The 25,841-nt window shown below is 38.0% G+C and overlaps 1 protein-coding gene across 22 annotated transcripts in view; it reads left to right on the top strand.

Moving 5' to 3' along the window:
* Window positions 1-25,841, top strand: part of GTDC1 (glycosyltransferase like domain containing 1) — a 416,031-nt gene that overhangs the window by 42,549 nt on the left and 347,641 nt on the right. For 15 of the 22 annotated variants that reach the window (XR_008618456.1, XR_008618439.1, XR_008618445.1 and 12 more), the window contains exon 1: window positions 10,730-10,810. The exons of the other annotated variants lie outside the window; for them this stretch is intronic. The gene's annotated coding sequence lies outside the window, so the exon portion shown is untranslated. Of the gene's footprint in view, window positions 1-10,729; window positions 10,811-25,841 lie in introns of those variants that run through there. 22 annotated transcript variants of the gene reach the window in all.

The following is a 25,841-nucleotide window of genomic DNA, read 5'->3' as shown; positions in this document are numbered from 1 at the left end:
AGCTCAAAATAAAAGGGAGAAAAAATAGAAAGTAAAGAAAAGGAAGGAAGGAAAGAAGGAGGGAGGGAAGGAAGGAAGGAAGAAAGAAAGGAAGGGAGTAAGGAAGAAAGGAAGGAAGAAAGGAAGGAAAAATGAAGGAAGGAAGAAAGCAAGAAAGGAAGGAAGGAAGGAGGATAGGAAGAAAGGGAGGAAGGAAGAGAGGAAGGAAGGAAGGAAGGAAGGAGGATAGGAAGAAAGGGAGGAAGGAAGAGAGGAAGGAAGGGAGGAAGAAAAGGAGGAAGAAAGGAAGCTAGGAAGGGAGGAAAGGGAGGAAGGAAGGAAAAAAGGAGGGAAGGAGGGAAGAAAGGAAGGAAGAAAGGAAGAAAGAAAGGGAGAAGACAAAATAAAGTAGGATAAAATAGTTATTAAACTGAAAAATAAAAAATTAAAAAAATAATTATTAAGAAAAAATTTCTATTAAAAAAAAGAAAAAACAAAAAACAAAAAAACAAAAAAATGGGTTGGACTAACCCTAGGACAAATGGTGGAAACAAAGCTATACAGACAAAATCTCACACAGCAGCACACACATACACACTCAAAATAAGAAAAAAGGGGAAAATAATAGTATATCTTGCTCCCAAAGTCCACCTCCTCAACATGGTATATTTCGCTGTCTATTCAGGTTTTCCACAGATGCAGGGCCCTTCAAGTTGATTGTGGAGCTTTAATCCGCTGCTTCTGAGGCTGCTGGGAAATACCTCCCCCTCTCCTCTTTGTTCGCACAGCTCCTGGGGTTCAGCTTTGGACTTGGCCCCGCCTCTGCGTGTAGGTCGTCCGAGGGCGTCTGCCCTTCGCTCAGACAGGACGGGGTTAAAGGAGCAGCTGATTCAGGGGCTCTGGCACAGGCCGGGGGGGAGGGAGGGGCACGGATGCGGGGCGAGCCTGCGGCGGCAGGGGCCGGCGTGACGCTGCACCGGCCCGAGGCGCGCCACGCGTTCTCCCGGGGAAGCTGTCCATGGATCCCGGGGCCCCGGCAGTGGTGGGCTGCACGAGCTCCCAGGAGGGGCAGTGTGGAGAGTGACCTGTGCTCGCACACAGGTCTCTTGGTGGCGGCAGCAGCAACCCTAGTGTCCCACGCCCGTCTCTGCTGTCCGCGCCGACAGCCGCGGCTCGCGCCCGTTTCTGGAGCTCCTTTAAGCGGCGCGCTTAAACCCCTTCCTAGTGCACCAGGAAGCAAAGAGGGAAGAAAAGGTCTCTTGCCTCTTCGGCAGCTCCAGACTTCAACCGGACTCCCTCCCGGCTAGCCGTGGCGCCCTAGCCCCTTCAGGCTGTTTTCACTCTGCCAACTCCAGACCTTTCCCTGGGATCCAACTGAAGCCCGAGGCTCAGCTCCCAGCCCCCGCCCGCCCCGGCGGGTGAGCCGACAAGCCTCTCGGGCTGGTGAGTGCCGGTCGGCGCCGATCCTCTGTGCGGGAATCTCTCCGCTTTGCCCTCCGCACCCCGCTGCTGCGCTCTCCTCCGAGGCTCCGGAGCTTCCCCCTCCGCCACCCACAGTCTCCGCCCGCGAAGGGGCTTCTAGGGTGTGGGAACCCTTCCTCCTTCACGGCTCCCTCCCACTGGTGCAGGTCCCGTCCCTATTCTTTGTCTCTGTCTATTCTTTTTTCCTTTGCCTACCCAGGCACTTGGGGGGTTTCTTGCCTTTTGTGAGGTCCGAGGTCTTCTGCCAGCGTTCGGCGGGTGCCCTATAGGAGAAGTTCCACGTGCAGCTGTATTTCCGATGTATCTGTGAGGAGGAAGGCGATCTCCGCGTCTTACTCTTCCGCCATCTTGCCTGCTCTCCGGGTTTTATGTTTTTCGTGTTGTTCATTTAAAGTGGATTTATATCTATTTATTCTTTTAAATTATGATTCTCAAACTTCAAATAACTTTATATCTTGGTTCTTGTGAAGAGTTTTTTTTATAAGTAGAATTATTCTTCCAACTGGCAAATTTTAAAATTTTGAATGGAATATTTTACTAGATTGTGGGTGATACCTACCAAATTACTCAGATTCTATAAAAGTTAAGGTTCTTTTTTCTTTGAAAAATTTTCAAGTGTTTTAAATTTATAGAAAAGTAGAAAAAGGTATAAAAAGAGTAACACAATGTAACTTTCTCAGCTGTGTCAAAACTGAACCTTTTTGCCATGTTTACTTCAATTTTTAATTTTTCATTTGTTTGAGAAGTAGAACTTTGTAGACAGAGCTGGGGCTTTCTGTGGTGCCAATCACTAGTTCCGTTCTCTTTTCCCTGGCCTCAGAGTTAGCAAGGATTCTCAGTTTGGTGTTTACATTGCCATGCTTGTTTTTATACTTTAATATATACGTACCCATAACACAAACCTTATATAAATGCTGTCTATACTTGTTCTTCTGTAGCTTGATTTTTTTCCCCCCAATATTATGTTTTTAGACTTATCTGGGTTGATAGACGTTGCTGTGGTTCAGTGACTGTCAGAATGTGGTACCTGATCAGCAACTTCAGCATCACTTGGGAATTTGTTGGAAATAAAAATTCTCAGGCCAGGACTGGATACATTTGTGCAGTCCAGTGCAAAATGAAAATGCTAGAACCCTTGTTCAAACTGTTAATAATTTGGAGATGGTAATGGCAGAGCATTACACCAAGAGTGGGGCCCTTGTAAGCATGTTTGTGCATCCATGAGGCTAGCTCTGTTTCAGGCCTCATTCCAGACCTACTGAACAGAAACTCTAAGAGTAGGGCCTGGCAGTCTGTGTTCTAATAAGGCTTCCAGGTGATTCCTATGAATGTTTAAGTTTGAGATCATTTGTATTAGTTCTCCTGGGCCGACATAACAAAATACCATAGACTGGGTGGTAGAAACAACTGAAATTCATTTTCTCACAGTTCTGGAGACTGGGAATTCAAGATCAAGGTGTTGGCAGATTTGCTTTCTTTTGAGGTCTCCTTGGCTTGCAGGTGACCACCTTCTTGCTGGCCACCTTATATGCTCTGTCCTCACATGGTGGGTGGGTGTATATCTCTGGTGTCTCTTTGTGTACAAATTCCCTCTTCTTATAAGGACACTGGTCATATTGGATTAGGGCCTACCTTATTAGACTCATTTTATTTTAATCACCTCTTTAACGGCCCTATCTCCAAATATAGTCACATTCTGAGGCACTGGAGGTTAGGGCTTCAAGATATGACTTTTGGGGAGATACAATTCAGCCCATAATACCACTGCTATAGTTCAGTGAATTTTAGAGCTGTATTATATTCAGTTTTATGATTATACCACCATTTATCTTTTTTGCTGTTGATGGACATTTAGATTATTTTCCATTTTTTCCCCACTATGTCAGTTCCACTATATCAGTTTCTTTTTCTTTATAATTGCTTTTTCAGTTTTTATTTATTTTTGATATGGTATCTTGGTAGACTAAGTGTCCTGATGTCAGTTGAATTGAAACAAACAAAAACAAAATCATGTCCTGGCTTTTGTTTAATATAAGGCTGTACTCTATAAGCTGTTAATTTTGCTAGCATGTAATTTTAAATAGTGGTGTTTTTGCTTTATGAGACTGGATTTTCCTTGTAGTCCAGAACATGTGGTTTTGGACCATATTTTGAGTTAACTACACAAGCTACTATTTCCATATATGGGTGGGTCTGTCATAATGATACTAAATAAATAAGTTCCTTTCTCCGTTTGTAAATAAAAGAGAACAGTGACTCCATCATTGTGTATGTTCTGTCTTGACTGTTCTTGACCTTTTGCAGCTCATTATTATCATCTGGGAATACACTGAATTCCTATTGCTGTTAACTTTTTATGCTGCTACAGTTTATTTGGGAAATAAAGTTATTTTACTAAAAGTTAGGCCTATTTTTTATCAAAAGATAAAGTTTTGTACCAGGTTAGGGCAACATTTTCTCTTGGTGCTGAGCTTCCGCATGTTAGTTATATAATTTATAATTTTATTCCCTTTATTTAAATTTTATGTCATTTATTAAAATTTTATTCCCTTTCCTCTTCCCCCACACCCCACCCTATAACTTTTAACAAATACATATTACATGTGTCATTGATAGTTTTAGAAATTTACTGGATTCATTGAGGGCCCATTGATATCTGGATTTAGACCGTGTGGTCGCCTCCCTAGCTTCTACCCTGCCAACCCTTTGTCTCTTTTCCAGCTTGTTAATTATATCTCCATTTAAAGCCTTGTTGTATCAAAGAGAGAGAAGCATCGTCTTCCTAACTGTCATTAGTTACTCTTTGGTGGTTGAACTTGGTGGACAAAAAGAAGCTTTAGGATGATACTAGATGAAACTTGTGTGGTCTGGGGCATTATCACCTGGGAGCTTGTTAGATTTGCAAATTCTCAGGCCCCACCTCAGACCTGCTGAATCAGATGCCTTCCCGGTGATTTCCTTCCTTTCATACAGTTCTCTTAGGACAATGTAATCTGTGTAATTTCTAACAGTGTGCTAGGGTTGATAGAGCAAGTCTTATTGCTTGTCTATAGCTTTTTTTTTCTTTGTGGTGGGGAGAAGTGAGAGATGGGCTAGGCTGAAAGAGTGTGAAGTAAGGGGATTCTGATCCTTTCACTGGCAAACATATATTGACCTTCAGGGATGGACTCTTCATTATCATTTCTTCCTTCATGTCTTTTCACTTCATGTCAGCACTAAACTGCTAAATTTGTGTAACCTCTTGGTCTGCATTTGGTGTCCCTAATTTCAAAGTACAACCACTGTTTATTGAATGTTTATGGGTATAAGGCCCACGTCTGGCTCTTTAGAAAAGAAAAGGAAATACACGTTGTGGTCCCCACACATGTATTTGGGCATTATAAGACTTGGGTTCAGATTCTGGCTCTGAACTTGACTTGCGGTGTAATCTTTGGCAGAGTTCTTAATCTCTTTGCATCTCATTTTCTTCTGTTGTAAAATGAAGGTAACACCTACTGTGCATTTCTTCCTAGGATGTTCAGGGGATTAAATGAAGTAGTGTATATGAAGCACTTAAAGCATAATAGGCACTCAGTAAATGGTAGCTGAATGCTATTATCATTATAATCATCATCATCTAGTCATTTCTGTATTTGAACATCACACTTGACTCTACAGGGCATACTATATTAATGGTCTAGGTGACGCTTTTCAGGAATTGCTTTCCTGGCTGGCCGATGGTTCCATCATTGTGGATAATTTAATTAGCCCTTGCCTGCTGAGCACTGTGGCCGTGGCAGTCAGTAAGAGAAATGTGGTATAGAAAGAGCCGGGGCCTTGGCGTCAGACAGATCTTGATCTGTCATTACTCCAGCAGTCAGTAGTAGCTGTGCTGTGAGTTGGGTGAGTTGCTTAGCTTTTCTTCCTCCACTTTCTCATAAGTAAGAAAAGGATTGTAACAACTACCTTGAAGCATTATTATGAATGGGGTTGGGTGGGTGTTATTATTGTGTGGATTAAATGAGGATATATGGAAAGCATATAGTAAGCGGTCACAGTAAGTTTGCAACAAATATTGCCTTGTTCCTTTCACACCCTCCATTTGACCCATTGCAGAATTTTAGTGTCTGACTTATCCCTAATATATGTTGAGATTTCTTCCACTTTTTACACTTAAGAGATAAAGAGGCTAGACTGAGAGGCTAAGTGACTTGCTTGCTTGATACTATTGGAACAGGAATAAGTTAACTAAATCAAGGTTATCTAAGAGTTCTTGATTCCTGGGCTGAAATATAGATTTTTGGGGGGTGTTTATAAAAATCATATTTTAAAAAATTGAGATAAAATATATATAACATAAAATTTACCATTTTCACCATTTTAAGTATATAGATCAGTGGCACTAAGTACATTTGCATTGTTATGCAACCATAGGCCTATATATATATATTTTTTTTTTTGCGGTACGCGGGCCTCTCACTGTTGTGGCCTCTCCCATTGCGGAGCACAGGCTCCGGACGCGCAGGCTCAGCGGCCATGGCTCACGGGCCCAGCCGCTCCGCGGCATGTGGGATCCTCCCGGACCAGGGCATGAACCTGTGTCCCCTGCATCGGCAGGCGGACTCTCAACCACTGCGCCACCAGGGAAGCCCATAGGCCTATATTTTAAAGCCTAGTTTTGGTACTGTATTTGAATATTTATTTCATGCGTTCTGTTTGGTTGGTCCATATATTGGAAAGGACTCTCTTAGTGGCAGATAACAGAATCATTATAGCTGGTTTAAGCAGAAGGGGATTTATTAAGTTGTAATAGTTTATAGGATCTTTGAGGAGTAGAGGAGCAGAGAGAATGGACTGTAGGCTGAGCTTATGGGAACAACTCCTGGAACCACACTTCTCATCTGGCTTGCTAAGGGAGCCACAGCCGTCTCTGGTCTCAGAGCCATGCTCCCCTGTTCAGGTTTGGAAGCTGGTGAATGAGGAGGCTTGGCTTTTGCTGCTGGCCCCAGAATAATCATTGTTTTGCCTGCCATCATTGCTGGATGGGCTGATCTGACTGTACTTGGTTGCTATCTTTCCTTGTTTCTTTCTCCTTTTGTTCTCCTAGGAGTGTTCCTCCTTGGGAAACCTAGGGCACATGCAGATCTCAAGTTGCAAGGGGGTCTAGCAGAAGTACTCTTTGGTGTGTCAGTGTATGTGGAATATGTATTGAATTTTCAAAATATAAGAACCCCTGTTATAGATAGCAGGGATTCTTAACTTGTGGTTCATGGGAACCCTCTGAAATTATGTACAATATTATATATGCAATTGGGCCTTTTTCGGAGAAGATCTATAGTTTTTATTAGAACTCCAGATGCTCTTGGGCCCTGGTAGAATGTTAATAACTAGCCAAAGGCAATGGGTCAGAGAAGATTGTTGGACTGGAGAGGCCAAGATGGATTCCTCTAGTATTAAGCTTATCTGTGATCATAGGGCTGTTAAGCCCGAGCAGTGGGCAGACTTAGGGGTGGTGGTAGCAGTGCTCTTTCATAGAGGAGGGCAGACCACGGGAGCTATACATGGGAACTGGCCTAAGGTAATGATAGACTAGGGTCATAATTCCATTTAGAATGTCTGACCTGTATGTGGATACTGGGAGTCCAAAAACTGGACAAAGTCAAAGTCTGGGTCTGGGTCTGATGGAGCAGGTCAGATCTGAAGTCTAAGTAGGCAGGCCAACGTCATTGATGAGCAAGAAGGCTTAGGCAGAAATGACACATTCGTATGCAAGCAAAGCCTAAAGGAATGGGTCAACAGTTGCTTTTAAGCTCCCCATGATTGTGAGTTTTCCCAAAGAGACTGGGTCATCATCTACCTGATTAGAATGCTACATGAAGCCTTCTTGCATTTAGTGGAAGGAAGCATGGATGATCCACAGATTCCTGCCCACTCTAGAATTCTATGATTTCAAATGCAGTAATTCATCTTTCAACAAATAGGGTGCCCTCCAGTTGCTTATGTCAATGCTAGAAGTTCATCCCTGTAGGCTCAGCTATTGTGTTCTAGAGTTGGTATGTTTTCTAGGCTTGATCACTCCCTAGAAGATCGGTCCTTTTGACCACTTCTCCAGGCCTTCTCAGTTTAGGCCCTTTTCCCTCCTCTGCGTGGTGGTGTTGATTGGGGCTTTTGAGCCCTGAGATAATGGTCAGACAGTCCTACAAAAGATTTGTACTTGAACTACCACCCCTGCCTCCTGTTTCCTATTTGTTGTCATCACAGCTCAAAGGAGACTAGAATTCATCATACCCCTTTGTTCTTAGGCTGACTTATTAAAAGGAGTCTTGTCCCCAGAGGATTTACTAATTGAGGTCATGTTGAAACGTCTTAGGGAGGGTCCCCTAGAGAAGTTTTCTGGAAAACTTGAGAAATGCATTTATCTTGATCTAACTGAGCATTTCCTGTAATAGCAGGATTTAAAAAAAAACAAACTTTTTGTTAAATAATTTCAACATTCATGTTTTATGAGAAAACTTTACATATGGTGAAATTAACCACATATGATGAAAGTGTTTTAGTTTCCTGAAATAGAGAGGCACATGAACACCGGATCATTTATCAGTTTAGTAGGTTTGTAAAATTTCCAATTGTTGCTTCAGTGTTCCATTGTTTTCCTTTCCTTTTTGGATCTTTTTATAATTATTACTAATAATTCTGACAGTCATTATTTTCTACCAGTTAGATATTTGATTTGATCATTTTAACAATATAAAAGGATAATGCTACGGTTACAGTTTCTCGACAGCATACTGTTGTCAGATCTCGGAACCTTCTATATGTCTATATAGCTAGCATGGGCATTTTAAAGTTTACAGAATCAAATAGTGGAATTGTAGTTTTAATGCAGGTTTCTGTACTCCGAAATATATATGTATCTATGTACACACACACATACACACACACAGATGTAATATAGATTTCTACTTGCCTCAGTCTTAAAATTTGCATTTGTAACAGTTTTGGTGGTATGGTTTGCCTTGTGAAGAGCCAAGAGGCCTGCTACTATGTCAGTAAAACTGTCTTATAGGTATGATTGAAACAGTTTTATTAGCAACATATGGGGCATGAAGGAGCCACAGAGGGGAGTTTGGAGTGTGAGGGTGCTGGTCTGTTTTTTTTGGCATGTAATTATATCGGTCCTCATGCATGGTGTTATTTGCTGCTGCCTAGGGAATACAGAAAAATAACTTCTAATGTGGTAAAACAACAACAAAAAAATCAGAATAAATTATAATTGTTGAGTTTATAGGGAATTATTTGGGTGAAAGATACATTTTTTCCAACCTAAATTTTGTTTGGTATTTTACATTTTATTTAATCAGTCTTTTAAATTAAAACCCAACTTCTTTTTTTTGGTTTTTTTAAATGCTTCAGTGAATATGGGGATGAATATATCTTTTTTTGTTATTTATTATTTTATTTATTTATTTATTTGTTTATTTATTTACTTATTGGCTGCATTGGGTCTTCATTGCTGCGCATGGGCTTCCTCTAGTTGCGGTGAGCAGGGACTACTCTTCGTTGTGGTGCGCGGGCTTCTCATTGTGGTGGCTTTTCTTGTTGCGGAGCATGGGCTCTAGAGTGCAGTCTCAGTAGTTGTGGCGCACAGGCTCAGTTACTCCATGGCATGTGGTATCTTCCCAGACCAGGGCTCGAACCTGTGTCCCCTGCACTGGCAGGTGGATTCTTTTTTTAGAATTTATTTTATTTTTATTTTTGGTGTGTTGGGTCTTCATTGCTGGGCACAGGCTATCTCTAGTTGTGGCGAGTGGGGGCTACTCTTCTTTGCAGTACGCGGGCTTCTCATTGTGGTGGCTTCTTGTTGCAGAGCACGGGTTCTAGCTGCGTGGACTTCAGTAGTTGTGGCGCACGGGCTCAGAAGTTGTTGTTTGTGGGCTCTAGAGCGCAGTTTCAGTAGTTGTGGCGCATGGGCTTAGTTGCTCCGTGGCATGTGGAATCTTCCTGGACCGGGGCTCGAACTCATGTCTCCTGCATTGGCAGGAGGATTCTTAACCACTGCGCCAACAGGGAAGTCTGGCAGGCAGATTCTTAACCACTGTGCCACCAGGGAAGTCCAAAACCCAATTTTTCAATAATTTGAATTTTTGGATCATCTTTACATAATAGACGCCTAGCTGAATTTCATAAATGGGGAAGAAATTTGTTTCTTTTTCCCTGTTCTGACAATGTATGGTTTTGTTTAGTTTTACTAAATATTTATTAATTTTCTTTAGAGATATTTGTAGCTTTTAAATGATTAGAGTATGCTGATTACTAGATGCTACACAGAAGGCAATATCAGACACAGCCTGTGGGCTTGTGGAGTTTAATTCTATAAAAGCAATCATATGTAGATGATGTTTAAATAGTCAATGATAGGAATGGTAGACACACACGTTAGCAAAGTGGTTACCTCTGGGAAAGAGGGAGGGAGATCAGGGAGGGGGAACAGAGAAGGTTCAATTGTTAAGTTTTTTTTTTTTTTTTTTTTTTTTAACCAAGATTTATAGGTTGTCAGAGATTTTGAAATCAGAGATTCAAGTTGGGGCAAGGGGGAACAGAGAAGGTTCAATTGTTAAGTTTTTTTTTTTTTTTTTTTTATTTTAAGCCAAGATTTATAGGTTGTCAGAGATTTTGAAATCAGAGATTCAAGTTGGGGCAAAGGTAGTGGAATAGTTGGTTTCGTCCTCCTTTCTTCCCGTTATTTCCTGGCTTGTTCTGTACAGTTTCTTAAAGGTAGGCAGGTAAATTGGAAGAGATTAAGGGAACAGCTAGGGGTAAGGGGGTTAGAGGGTCGTAGATTCTGGAAAAAGCCCTGCAGAAAAAGGTATTGAAATGTTTTTCACACTTCATCCCAGTTCTGCTCACTTCCTCCAGACTTAGGTTTAATGTAGGCATTTATATTATTGTCTACTCTGAAATACTTATATATTTTACAGGTGATTTCTCAGTCTTTATGTTGGAAAGTTACTCAGGCAAAATTCCTTTACTCTAGGATTACATTTGGTCCTAAAACTGGTTTCAGAGAGACCTACGCCTCTGAAACGGATTAATTCTTAAACTGATTAATCTCAAAATGGCTAGTCTGTTTCCTTCTGTATGCTGGAAAAATAATATCGAAAGCCAAGCTGTTCAGTATTTAGATTGCAGTGATTAAGAAAGCAGCATGGATTATATGTTTATTTCTAGAGTGTGAGCAAATAGGGTCACACTTCAAGTGCTTTTCAAATGCTCGTGACTACTGACTGTCCTGTTTTATGACAGGATGATTTTATCTAAGAGCTATTTTCATGGAGTTTATTTGCAGAATGGAAGACCTCTGCTTTTAAATGTAAGGAAAATCTTTACACTCATTCTCCCTTTGAAAATCAGGTTGAAAGGTTTGTCTGTCCTATGAAGAAAAAGAAGTACAGTTGAATAGTTTTGTTCTACCTGGAGAACAATACTTAATAGGAATTAGAGTTGTACATTTACTGGGGGTGATTTCAGACATATAAGAAGAAAAAATATTGAGTACTTGCAATATATTGTTTTAGAGAATGTGAACTCTGCTAAATGAAATATAAATTAATCGTAATAATCTTAAATTTATCATTTATTTAAGCCTCTCTTTCCTACCAGATCTTTAAAAGAGCAGCTGAGAAATATATTTTATCTGATTTGAATTTAATTGCTATTATTTTTTCCTGGGTAAACTGCCTTATGAACAATGTGGAAGACCTAACTGGCTGAATAATCAAGATTTCACTTTATTGACATTTACTACTAAATATGTTTATTAAAGTTCAAAGAATAATTGAAATAATGAAGTATTATAATATTAAAAAATTTTAAGCATAAAGATAATATATGGATTAATTAAAATAATCCATCTGTACTAGAAAATAATGATTAATGGATTGTTGCCTTATATTTGTGAAGCTCTGTGTGTATATGTGTATAGTTATAGTTCTCCGCAAATGTAATTATTTATATTTCTTACATATGCTGTTTCATTTTATCATCACAACGGTTTTGGAAGTAGGTGGGGTAGGTGAGATTTCTCTTTACTAAATGAGGAAAACTGAGTAGTTTAGTAATTAAATTGTTTTTTCATGGGTAGGGCTGCACTAAAATTAGGGCGCCTGACTTCTGGCTCAGTGCTCTTTCCCACTGGACCTTAGTCAGAATCAGGGAAATTTGGATTTTTCTGGCCCACTGATTCTTTGCTTTGGTCATTTTGTTTTGGTATGTTTCATTAGAATTTTTCCATCCCTTAGAAAACAAAAAAGAGCCAGTTCTATAAAATCAGTTTTTTGTAATTAGTACATTTGACTGTAGATTTGGGGGTGAGAAGGATAAAACTTGACCCAAATGACATTTTTTGATTGTATCTCTATTTATTAATCTGGTGCAACATTTTATTATTTAGAAAGAAATTAAGAATTAACTTGATATCATCTGTACTTTTGATATTACAGCAAAGTCTTGGTGATTGAGATGCAAGCAGACCTGTCTTCCTCCTTCCCTTCTTTTAAAAAAAAAAAGTTAAAATTTTAAAAATTAAGATATAATTGACATATATTAGTTTCAGGTTATAACATAATGATTTGATATATGTGTATATTGCAAAATTATCACCACAATATGCTTAGTTAGCATCCATCACCACACAGTTACACATTCTTTTTTCTTGTGATGTGAACTTTTAAGATATACACTTAGCAACTTTCAAATATTCAATACAGTATTATTAACTGTAGTTGCCATGATGTTCATTACTTTCCCATTACATTCATTGGTTTAATAACTGGAAGTTCGTACCTCTTGACCACCTTCACCTTTCACCCATTTCTCCTACACTCTACTCCCCCACCCCATAACGACCAATCTATTCTCTGTATCCATGAATTTTTTGTTTTGTTTTGTTTGTTTTGTTTTGAAATTCCACATATAAGTGAGATCATATGGTATTTGTCTTTATCTGTCTGAGTTATTTCACCTAGCATAATGTCCTCAAGTTTCTTTTATATTGTCACAAGTGGCAAGATTTCCTTCTTTTTTAGTGGTGGAATAATATTCCATTGTGTATATATATATATATATATATATCACATTTCCTTTATTTATTCATCCATTGATGGACACTTAGGTGGTTTCCATGTCTTGGCTATTGTAAATAATGCTGCGATGAACATGGGGGTTTAGATACCTTTTTGAGTTAGTGTTTTTGTTTCTTTGGATAAATATTTAAAAGTGGAATTGCTGGATCATGTGGTAGTTCTGTTTTTAATGTTTTGATGATTACTGATGTTGAGCACTTTTCATGTGCCTGTTGGCCATCTGTATGTCTTCTTTGGAAAATGTCTATTTGGATCTTCTGCCCATTTTTAAGTTTTTAAATTAGATTTATTGTTATTGAGTTGTATGAGTTATATATTTTTGGATATTAACCCCTTATCAGATGTATGATTTGCAAATATTTTCTGTAGGTTGTCTTTTCATTATTTTGATGGCTTCCTTTGCTGTGCAGAAACTTTTTAGTTTGATATAGTCCCATCTATTTATTTTTGCTTTTGTTGCCTTTGCTTTTGGTGTCAAATACAACAAATCATCATCAAGACCAATGTCAACAAGCTTTTTTCCTATGTTTTCTTCTAGGAGTTTTACAGTTTTAGGTCCTATGTTTAAGTCTTTAATCCATTTTGAGTTAATTTTTGTGTTTGGTGTAAGATAGAGGTCCAGTTTCATTCTTTGCATGTGGCTATCCAGTTTTCTCAACACCATTTATTGAAGAGACTGTCCTTTCCCTATTGTATATTCTTGGCTTCTTTGTTGTAAATCAATTGACCATGTATGTGTAGGTTTATTTCTGGGCTCTCTACTCGGTTCCATTGATTTCTGTGTCTGTTTTTATGCCAGTACCATACTGTTTTGATTACTATGGCTTTGTAATATAGTTTGAAGTCATGAAGCATGGTGCCTCCAGCCTTGTTCTATTTTTCTCAAGATCGCTTTGGCTATTCATGGTCTTTTGTGGTTCCATGCAAATTTTAGGATTGTTTGTTTTATTCTTCTCTTCCCTTTTGAAGACCTGCCTCAAGCTTGATGTTGGGAGCCTCATGATTCCTGAAAGAATTTTACTTATTTTCTCCCATTATGTTTTTTTATAATGATTATTATTTTTAACTGATCTTTTTGAATGTATTATACTTTTAAATGGAATTAAACACAAGTGAATGCTTATGTAAAGCAAATATCTGTTAGCGTATATTATGAACGAAACCACAAAAAGACATTTGTATGTCTTACTTAGATAAGCATAGGATTAAGAAATGGAAATTTGGGGCTTCCCTGGTGGCGCAGTGGTTGAGAGTCCGCCTGCCGATGCAGGAGACACGGGTTCGTGCCCTGGTCCGGGAAGATCCCACATGTTGTGGAGCGGCTGGGCCCGTGAGCCATGGCCGCTGAGCCTGCGCGTCCGGCGCCTGTGCTCCTGAGAGGCCCGCGTACTGCAAAAAAAAAAAAAAAAAAAAAAAAAAGAATTGGAAATTTGGGGCATTAGAAAGGAATATTTACTTGTCACGTATAACATAGTAATGTTATTAACTATCCTTTTTAGTAATATGTAATTTATTCACACAAAGGATACTGTGACTTGCCTGTAGTAGTTAATATAACTTAGTTATCAAAATGCCTTGTTTAGGGTATGTGAATTAATTGTAATCTAAAGTTTAAATCACTATTAGGGCTAAGTCTTTTTTTTCTTTTTTTGTCCTTCAGTTGCAGCAAAATCTAACTTCCATGTGTTTTGCTACTTTTATATGTCTTTTGGGAGATTTTGAAAAACGAGTCTTCTTTCTCCTGTGGAAGTGTTAAAAATCCTAAGAAACTTTCTTCAGATAAAGTTTGTCCCCTTTCAGTTATTAAATGTGCTTTCCTCTTATCTGTGAATTTCACCTTCAGTTTACTGGCAACTGCTTTTTCGTGTTAGGATTATTGAATTATGATTAACTCCTTGCAATCTGGCGTTGGTCCCACCTCTGTACTAGAACTGCACTCTTGAAGGTCACTGGTGACCACATTCTAGCCATCTGTAGAATTTTTCCCTCAGTTCTCAATCTCCTTGACATTATAATGCCATATGACCTCGGCTTTTCAGTTACATGAGCACTCTATTTTGGATTTCTGCTTTGAACTCTCTGCTGCCCACGCTTCTTCCTGTAATACCTGTCTTCTCTTTGTGGGGTGGGTTTTGACCTTGTCCTTTGCTAGGTATTTACTTATTGCATTTTGAATCTTATCACTTTAGTGCTTCTTGCTTTGCATTGTGTCATAGATAAATCATCATTTCTCATAACTCTCACTGTGATGGATATTGCTGGCAATTCTCAGAGTTTCATTTCACATCATTGCCCATCACCCAAACTCTAGTCCTGCACTCCCATCTGCTTTTAGGTAGATGTCCTTTTGCCTCAGAACAGATCTTTCTCAAGTCATCTCCTCCAGACTCTCTTCTTCTCTGAATTTCTGAGTTTCTTTTAAAGACACAGTCTCTTAATACCTTGACATTTTAAATTTGGTGTCGCTTATCTCCCAATGTCTCTTATGTTCTTGAGTCTTTCTTGAAAATATTTCGTAAATTTGTCCTGTGTGCTTCATTCCCTCATCTTCCCCAAAGTACTTCATAGAGTGTGAAACACTTCCAAATGTATTTTTTAAAATTTAAAATAGCCAACATAATACATTTATGAAATAGGAAAGGTAGGGTTTATTATTCCAATTTGCAGGTCAGGAAATTTGTAGTGAGAGAAAGTGACTTGTCTGAGATATCATTACTGGTTAAGGTGAGAGCTATTACTAAAGCCAAGCAAATGTGATTTTAAGTCTATATCTGTGCCCAAATCAAGTGACTATTGTAACTTCCTATTAATGATCTTTCAGCTTCCACTTCTCTCCTTTAATTCACTTTACTTGCAATGCTACATTAATGTCTATAAAACCAATCAAGATAGCAGCTATTAGAGATTGATACAGTGTCTCAGTCACTGTGCTAGATAATATTGTTTAATCCTCAGAACTGCTGTGCAAGGTAGATATTGTTATCCATATTTTATAGATAAACAAATTGAGGCTTACAGGAGTTAAAGAAGCTGCTAGTCATTTTGTGTGATGGGATCAGGGTGGGGTGGAGATTGAAACTCTGACTCCCAAGCTCTGGTTCTGTTTACAACCACATTATGCCCTTTATCAAATTCTTGATGTTACTCTTCTTCCTAAGAACTTACTGTGTATTCCTTTTGCCTTCTTAACCCCATTTGTACCCCTTTATCAACCCTTCCAGACCCTCAATAATTTGTTGGTAAGTTTCTTTTCTATTTATTTTCGCCAGTAACCCTCCTCAGTGAATCCTCTGCTCTTGACCTTGTTCTCATCTCACACAGACCTTATCTAGTCTCACTTTATCACTTTAACTCATGCTATTTACTCCCTGTGTAGAATAATTTCACCTCCACCTCTTTACTTATCCATAGCCAGCTTTTTACCTTTTCCTCATTCTAACATTTAGTAAGCACTTAAAGCATGCATGGTGTTATGATAGCAGTTGCTAATATAGATGAATGCATGGGCCTTGTTTGGGAGATGAGCAGGGAATGAGAGGAGCTAGACTGGATTCCCCACTCTGATTTGAGAGCCCTAGCGGAGAGAGGTGTGCATGGGTTGCTCTGGCAGCACTCAAGAGGATGTGATTAATTTTACGTGAGTTGTTGGGGAAGACAGGACTGAAGAACTGACCTTTGGGCTATAGCCTTAAAGGAGGAGGGGGAGTTCTCCAGGTGGAGAAGGGAAGGGAGGTGGGCTTTGTGGAAAGAGGAAATATTGTATGAATAGAGGGATAAGATCACAAGTGTGTATGCCATATTTTGGAGTGTGAACATTAAAAGTTGCAGGGCTATGCAAGTGGTGTGTTGTCACCAATGGGCCTCAAGTGACTGGCCTTCCCTTCATGGAGTCATTGGTCTGGGGTCTGGTGTTTGACCTTATACTTTCAGACATCTGGTATGCTGGGCCCGCTGAGAGTGGACCTCTCTCAGGAACAGGGCCATGTTAGCCATACTCTTAGAAACTGATATACAGATATCTATATCTATATGTTTGTGTCTTTGTCAATTGATTAATTTCCAATGAGAGATACAACTGTCAAGCAGGTTGGATTGCTTGATTTGGCAGATCAGTTCATTGTCTCGCTGTAGGCAGGCTTCTTGGGAAGCCAAGTTGTTAATATGGAGGTCAATTGATGATTGAGAAATACAGCTGTCAAGTTGACCCAGCATTTCTGACAAGCATGCTCTCTCTCTTCTGGCAAGATACATGGGAACCATGTTGCCACAGACCACCTGGTGAGCATGGCAAGAGAACCTGGAGGGATATTTGTTTGAAGAAGTATCTCTGAGCTGAGTTAGCTTAAGGCTATCTTACCCACTCTAGGAAGAGTATTGCCAAGGAAACCAGATTATTCTAGTCAACTCAGCCAAGACTTCCTCTCCTGTGGCTTAGTTTGATCTTGTGAACATTTGCGTAGATGGCTTTTCTGATTTCTTTGCTGACCAGTCCTCTCCTTTCCTCCTTTTTTTTTGATGCTTTCTCCCTTTAGATATGTTGAGACATTCTGTCAAGTTACAGAGAAGTCTTAAGAGCTGGAGAAACAGAGGGATTTTCATACCTCTGTTTTGATTTATCTTGTTTTTATTTTAAATCACATTTTCTTATTTTCAGTCACTTGGGACCAAAATCAGGGAATGGTCAATAGTACCCTGAAGCCAAGAGTGTGAGATTTATGGTGGTGGGATGTTGGAGATGAGGCTCGAAAAGAGGGTTGGGACCAGATTGTGAAGGGTCTTGAATGCCATACTAAAGAGTTTGAATTTCAAAGTCCTCTCAGTTCAGTTCTTTCCTCTGTGAATTCTTTTTTTTCTCCCAATGTCATCTTTCAATTTAAAATTTTTTATTATCTTCATCAAACAGTTAATATCTTACTATAGAGTATATGATAATGGCTCTTTCTAAGAGATCTTAAGATTTTTAAGAGATCTTACTTAGACCCCTTACATTTTGACAGATAAATATTAGGTGATATTATCTGCAGTTTAAATGTGAGGTGCTTGAGAACTTAAGTTCTGTTTCTGACTCCCATTGTGCTTCTTAATTCAAGCTATTTCCACAACTTCCTCTTTTATCCCTCAGTTTTTAAAACAGGTATTTTTATTTTATCACATAATGGTTCTTTTTTATTATGTAATGTTTTTATCATGGTGCTTATGTATGTGAATAGCTCTCTTATTAATTAATTATCATGTATCTGTCTCTTCTCAGTAGGCAGCTTAGCAGTTCCTTATATTTAGGTGGACCTCATACTTACTCCTTTTGCGTCTTATAATACCTAGCCTAGTTGAATTTAAAGCAGTACTTAGACAATAGAATACTATTTTAGAGCCAGAAGGTATCTTAATCTAGTTCAGTACTGCCATTTTCTACATGAGGAAACGGAGATCCAGGGCTGCTGTAATTTGCCAGAGCACGACTAGTAGAGCCATGGCCAGAACCCAGATGTCGTCATGTCTGTTCCAGCCACCTTTGCACCATACTACACTTGTTCCCTATTTGGCTGGGAGATGTATTCCATAAGGATGAAAGGGACCCTCAAATATCACTGTATCAACGTACAGACTCCAAAACCACTATTTAAAAACTTAATTTAGCAGCTTTTCTTGTTAGTGCTTGGAAGAGTATAGTTTTGGATGTTGTAGATCTAACTGTGTTATATAGGAAACCACTTAAGAGGCACACAGGGAAAGGAGCTCACATGTTGAACTCTTTCTGTGTTCCTGCCAAGCAGTGTACAGGTGCTTTACACTCATCACCTCAACTATTCATTGCGACAGTCCTGTGAACTGTTATCCACATGAGCAAACTGAGACTCACAGAGGTGAAAACAATCTTGCAAGTAGAACTAGAAGATGTGGGGTGTGAGTCCAGGCCTACATGACTACAATGACTGTGCTCTAACAATTATGCTTCATTGTTACAGCCCTCGGCCAAAGCCAAGAATAGCAGCTGTAGCAGCAGGTACCACACCTGACTTTCTAATGAGGGGAAGTCCAGCAGCCATTCCCCCATTGTCTGTGGCAGGAGGTGATTCTTGGCGCCTGAGCTGGGTGGCAGTGTCTGACTCACTAAGTAATCTCACATTTTCTAACCATGGTTTGTGGCTCATATTTGTGACCTTTTCTATATGTATCTTATGTCATTGTTCCCTTTTCCATTCTGTGGGAGAACAGCACCATGTTATAAGCCCACATGTCTCATTCTTGCTTCTACCTAAGCCTCACTTTCCATCTTGTTAATGCTCCTCCTTTCTTTCCTTTTTCTCTCCACTCTTAACTCTTGGTGTGGAGAGAAAATTAGATATGCTTGTTTCAAAGATACTTGAATGGATGAACTTCATTTTTTTCCCCCTTGAATTCTTCTGTGTTGGCATGAAGAATAATGGGACAAAAAAATAAAAAGAAGGTGATGCGTAATCACATTATTTATCTTCCAGCAAAACAGTTTTTCAAAATAGCAAGATATATGCAATTCATAGCTTATATAAAGTTCATCATTCATATTTATAAAATCTGCGTTTTGGTGCTAGATGCAATTACTTCAAGTTTCAAAGAATTATTTAAAAATGCTTTTGAATCATCTCCCTAAGAGCTTTCAACACGGTATAAATAGTACACTTTTTAACATTTCCTTTTGCATACCTGCAGTTTGCATCATCTTTGAGATTGTTTACCACATTTTTTTGCAAGGCACATGTGAAGACTCAGCCAACAAATGTCATTATATATGTGGGTTTCAAAAAGCAAATGGGGAAAGTTTTGTTTAACCTTTTCAAAGAGTTGTTATCTGGGCTTTCCCCCATTTCAGAGCAAAACCAGATGTAAACCAAGGATGTGAACCAGTGTACATATTTTTGAATATATACCTCCTTTTAGGTTTTGCCAGTGATCATTTTTGTTAAAATATTACCACCTCCCCGCTGGGAGTTTAGAATGTTTCTGGTAAATAGTTCACTATAATCTGGTGATTTCCATCACTTCGCTTGTCCAGTTAAATTCTTATGGATTGTTTCTTAAAAAGAACAACACCATTGTGAGATGAGGAATTGGAGCCGTGGCATTTGATTAAATGTGTTCATGGGGGAAAATATGCTAAGAAGGCATTAGAATTTCTCCTTTATGCCAAAAAGTGCATTAGACTGGTAGACTGTACAGAGGGAGGTGACTCAAGGGAATATCCTGAGGTGGAAGGTATTGGATAATAAGAACACCAAGTGAGAGAGAATAGTTTTTCTTAGCATGGGAAGTATAGTCCCTTTTCTAAGTAGAAGGGCTCAAACCCTAAACCACTGTGTTGGGATGGCATTTTTATTTATTTAGATTTTCCTTTCTGTTTAATTAAAGATTGGCATTAAGATGATCCTGTTTTTTGTTTATTTATTTTAAAAAAATCCCTTATCTTCTATATTGCAAAAAAAAAAAATCCACTAAGAATGAATTAAAATTTTCTTAGGGGTATTTGTGTTGTGTTTATTCTTTCAGGTTTTAAATTTCATATGATCAGTGCCTTTTGCTAGAACATTACATGCTTTATATATGCTTTATAATTATCTAGTACAAACTGTCTCTTATTAAGTATTTGATGGCACGTAAGATGTTTAAGACAATTTCATGTCCTACTTCTACATAGTGGATACTAGACAGCTACTGGTTAAATAAATTAGGGAAGAAATAACTGAAATAACTGAATGAGTATAGAAATATGTGGGGGCATGTATGATTTTCTTTTCTGAGTCAGATTCATGATTTCTATTATGTTGCCTTACCAAATTCTTAAAATACAGATTTGCATTAAATGATTTAGGTACTCACTGTATAAAAATGCACTATTAAAAAATAAGGGTGAATAAATTTAAAAATAACTAATTCTACAAATAAATAATTATTATAATTTGGAACATCATTTCAGAGATTATTTTTTCTCCTTCTAGCACACAAAACCACCCCCCCGACACATGCCCACATACATACATAGATTTATAGATGGAGAAATAAGAGATAAATTATAAGGATAGGATCTTCCTACATACTACTTTCACTTAAATAAAAGTAATATTACTTGATTTTTACAGAAGTAAAAGAAATTAAAAACAAAAGGAGTTACAGTAATTAAGAGATGATCCCTTATAATAAGAAATATCTGGTTTCACTAAAGTATAAAAAAATTATGAAAAATGGTAACAGATCAGGATCATTATATTTTAAAAATTAACTATATCTGTTATTGTATCAGTTTATTTCCTGTAATGAAAAGTAAGAAATTAACATATTTCCCTTTTCCTACCTCCTAATTCTTATTACTTATACTAAATTTGTACCTTGTCAAGTTGTGTAACACTTGCATTCTGTTTTGTAACTAGTTTTCAGTTATTTAGTCTTAGTTTTGTATTTAACAGTATTCAGTGCTTACTTCCTGGTCTTGTTTTTTAAACAACAGATGGTATTCTGAAGTGGTCCTTAAGAAAATTCCATTCTCGGGGACTGATGCCCCTAAACAAGTACCACATTTTTTTTTCTTTTTTTAAGGAGAATATATTTCTTTAGTTAGTAGATGGAGAAACTGAATCCTGCAGGGTAAAATCAAGTTTTGGCTCATACAACTTGATTATAAAATAATAGTTTGTTTATTTAGCTTAAGGGTAGTCCTTGAAATATAGGAGTGTTATTTTCTTTTTCTTTGCTTTCTTAATTTTCTTTTTTGTTTTTTGAAGAATTTGATGTGTAGGTCAAGTAGCAAAAACTATATAAAAATAGACTATATGAAATTGAAGTAGAAATTGAATGTTAGGGTCACTTTAAAAAGTTCATATAGGCCACTGCATATGACACAGCCCTAGCATAGTAAATAGCCTTTAATGTTACAGAGTTAGTGAAGGTGGTGCATGCCATTAGGAAGGAAAATAGAAACAGAACTATGGAGCCAGAAAAGCATACATTGGACTAAAAGAATACCTATTGGTTCAGTGCTCTTGAGGAAGAGAGCTCCTAATAGGAAATCAACTCTGTAGGTATCCTGGGGTCAGAATGCAAATGGTTTTGAAAATCTAACTGGTTTAGAATTCACTCTGTAGGAAATGAGGAGTAAATCATGGCGTTTTTAATGTTTATTTTTAATTGAAAGATTCTTTAAATTCTATACTGCTTTACAATTTTCAAGAGCTTCACACACATGATTTCACATTATCCCATAATAACCCTTTTTGCCCCCCCCCACCCCTATACTGCCCCTTGTTATTTTCTTTTAGTTGTGTACTTTTAAAAGATTGATGGATTATTTGTGCCTGAAAAGTAAAACCCTGAGTCACTCTCAAAAAGAGTTAGTACTAAATCCAGTTGGTTCTGTAAAAGCAGAGGTCCAGTGAGCATCTCCCAGGGCATTCTGAGGCTGTCGCCCATGTTACTTCTGCTATACTTGCTGAGATTGCTGACTGAAGTTCTATTTCTGGAAGACCAGAAATGGAAGGGCCCCGTTTCTTCAGGGTACCTATTGGAACAATCTTCCCTAGTTTTCTCCTATTAGCATATGTTGTACCTTCTTATTCTCCTTTTCTTGCACTTGATAATGGGAGATAGCATTAAAGCAGCATTGTATTTTAATCATACGCTGTGAATATGGCTTTTCTCTGTAAAGATCCATTCATTCAGAGGACAAAGAACCTGTTCTATCTCTATTCTGTAAAAATAAATATAGTCTATTTACATCCACACATTTCTCCATGTCTTTCTTCTTTAATTCTTTATTTTGATTCATTTCTTGGCTGGCTGAATTTGGTTATCAGGTGTTTTGTTTTTTAGGTTTTTTTTTTTGGTTGCATCTAAGCCTATCTGTATCTGTTTATATATCTACCTATGTGTATAAATATTTTTTCAAGAACAGCTCATGGTTGCTGAATTTCTTGAGTAATTGAATGCTTGAAAGTGTTTGTAGGTTGCTTTTGTGCTTTGTGGACAATTTGGCTGGGCATCACATAATTGGGTGTTACATCTTTCCCTTAGAACTCTGAAGACATTGCCCTATCATCTCCAGATAATAGTGAATGCTGCTATAGAAAAGTCTAAGGCCACTCTTGGTTTTTCTTCCTTTTTACTGACATAATTTATATTTATTTTCTCTCTTTCTTAAATTCTGTAACCTCATGAGGATATGTCTTAGTATTAATTGTTTTGAATCCAGTTTTTCTGGAACATTTTCTTTTTTAAGTATTTTATCCCACCCCCCACCCACACACCCCCCAAGAGAAGGTTTTCTTTTATTATATTGCTTTTTTTCTGTTTCATTTGTTCTGGTTTCTTTTGCAAGAATGTCAAGTGTGTATTGGCTAGATCTCTTTCATCTTCTATATTGATCATCTCATCTCATCTCTTACATATCTTTCAAAACTTTCCATTTTGTGTGCTTTTTTAATGCCCATCCTCTCTTTTTCTTACTGTTTCAGTATTGCATGTTGTGTTTTTTTTTGTTGCTTATTTTGTGGCTTTAATCTATGGTTTTTTCTTTCTTTTTTTTTTCCCCCTCAATCTCCAGCTTCTTTAGCCTTACAGTTTGCTTTTTCATCTCTTAATTTTCTTATCTTCTCTTAGATATTTCATACTTTTCTTTGAGTAGGTCATATTCTCTGTAATTTAAACTGTGGAAAATTGTGAATAATTCCTCTGTTTCCTAAGACATTATCTTTTTTCATCTGTCATTTGCTTATATCCTTCCACTCCAATCCTCAGTAGTTCTGTGTAAATTTTTTGCTGATTCCTTTCTAGTTCGTACTCATTTTTGAATGGGCTTAATTCCTTTAAAAACAGGTATTACCTGAAAAAAGTATGAGGTCAGATGCAAGTATTGAGTAGTAGGGAGAGGGGATAAATGACATCAGTTTGCACTTCCATATGGACTTTTTTAACTTAAACACTTCTTCATCCAAGATGGTTCCTTTGATCTGGGGACATGGCTCACCTCAGTTTGCAGTGCTGTGAAGGTCACTATGACTTTGAGTTCCTGTGAGTAATAGGAGTGGTTTGGTTATAACTCCTTCCTGTTTTTTTCTTCCCATTTGGCACTATCTCTGAGCTTGGAAGCTAGTCACTGACAATAAAAACATGTTGATGTTTCCTCTGTCCTTCTGTGGTATAGACCATGATTTTCTGGAGAAACCTCTTTTATTTTCTCCTAGGTAGATGCTTAAACATCATTGCTCTAATCAGAGTTTCCTTGAATGGGGTTTAGAACTGTTCCAACTTTAGGGAAGTCTTTATCCTCCCTGAGATCTGAGGGGGTGGTCAGCATGACTCCTTATTTGATTCCAGGTATCACATTTTTCTTTCTTTTTTTTTTTTTTAAATAGTTTGTGGTTTGTGGTTGTGGCTGTGTCTTTGTTTCATTGAAGATGAGGTATTCATTATTTTTTGTTCTTTTGCTTTTTTTTTTTTTTTTTTTTTTTTTTGGTTTGTTTCTGGAGTAGAGACTAGGGTAACAGTGTCTTCCTACTGTCATTTTTTTTTTTTTTTTTTTTTTAAACTGTCTCTGCTGGCTCACTGGTGTGCTTGCTGTCACTCCCTCTCATCCTCCCTTTTGTTACCCTTCCTCTCCCCCCGCCCTTAGCTACTTACCCCTTAAATCAGGAGGTTTTCCAAAGACCCATTTTCAGTCCATTTTTTTTCTAGGTTAGTTTTCTCTTCCTGAGTGACTTCGTCTACTCCTGTGTCATTAATCTTCACCTCTAGTTTAATTTTTATTATTTTTTTGGTTTTCTTTCAGCTTTATTGAGATCTGAAAAAAACACTGTAGAAGTTAAAGGTGTACAGCATAATGACTTGAGTTACATATATTATGAAATGATTACCACAGTCAGTTTAGTTATCATCTGTCATCTCATAGTCTAATGATTTTTGGATTAGCAGTTTGGCATTGACTCCTCCTGAGCTCCAAATGCTTACTAAATGCTAATAATACCTCAAAATCCCATTCAAAATGAAATTGTTTATCTTCCTTGCAAAATGTGGTTCTGTTTACTACCTCATTTAATGGAAACTCATTCTCCCAAATTATTAAGACTTAAAGATGTCTCAATCAACCATAATTTTTCTTTCTCATGCTTCTCTCAACTGATCACTTATCCCTTCTGACTAATACTGATTTCTCTTGTGTCCATTGTGTCTTTACATTGAGACTGTAAGTCCATTGGAGGCAGGCATCTGTCATAGTGCTTCACATATAATATATAGTTTCTAAAAAAATGTTGATTCGAATCCTTTGAATGCTAATTTTAGCTTTAATAAAAATCTGATATCAAGATGGTTTTAATGTCTTAATCTAAAATCATCTTGTGGTAATTTCACATATTTTGTTGCTAATCACCTTGTCTGGATGATAGCTTTTTGTATACTTGTAACTCCTGCCTTCTCTTTTTCTTCAGTTCACATATCTATGAAGAGTTTAAGACTATACCATTCCTCAGACTTAAAACCTTTTTGTTGCCTTTATTGTTGTTTAACCCCCCCTTCCCCAAATTTTGATTGTTTCCTAAATGATCCAGCTCTTACTAGACTTAAAAATATCATGGTCAACGTTGTTGGGTGGTTTCTTTGTGAAAATATTAAGAAGCCAGTGGTAAAAGATCTTAATATTACATTTTAATTTTTGTTTGTAAAATTAGATGTCTGAATTAAAGTTGCTTTATATTTAATGTGGTACTTTTATACTGTTAATTTTTTTTTTTTTTTTTTTTTTTTTGTGGTACGCGGGCCTCTCACTGGTCTGGCCCCTCCTGTTGCGGAGCACAGGCTCCAGACGCGCAGGCTCAGCAGCCATGGCTAACGGGCCCAGCCGCTCCGCAGCATGTGGGATCCTCCCGGACCAGGGCAGGAACCCGTGTCCCCTGCATCGGCAGGTGGATTCTCAACCACTGCGCCACCAGGGAAGCCATGTTAATTCTTAATTATTATTATATTTTGGATTGGGAGGCCCTTAAGCATTAATTTTTTCATATATTGGGAGAGAAAAGCAATAAATGTCAAGAGATTGAGTGAAGAAATCAATTGTATGTAGTATGGTAAAACCCTTGTGTCGACACATACTCGTACATGTTAGCTGTTTGGTGCATACGTTTCTTTATTGGCATTGGGAACATAATCTTTTGAAACCATCATTGTAAAAGTGAAGCTGTCCTTGTAAAACTTAAGATTTTGACAATAAGAACTGCTCCTCAATATGGGAAGCTTGTTGAA

Source organism: Physeter macrocephalus, chromosome 2 (genome assembly GCF_002837175.3).
Source record: "Physeter macrocephalus isolate SW-GA chromosome 2, ASM283717v5, whole genome shotgun sequence".
Classification (NCBI taxonomy): domain Eukaryota; kingdom Metazoa; phylum Chordata; class Mammalia; order Artiodactyla; family Physeteridae; genus Physeter; species Physeter macrocephalus.
The sequence above is the reverse complement of the archived record's forward strand: the minus strand, read 5'-3'. Positions and strand labels throughout refer to the sequence as shown.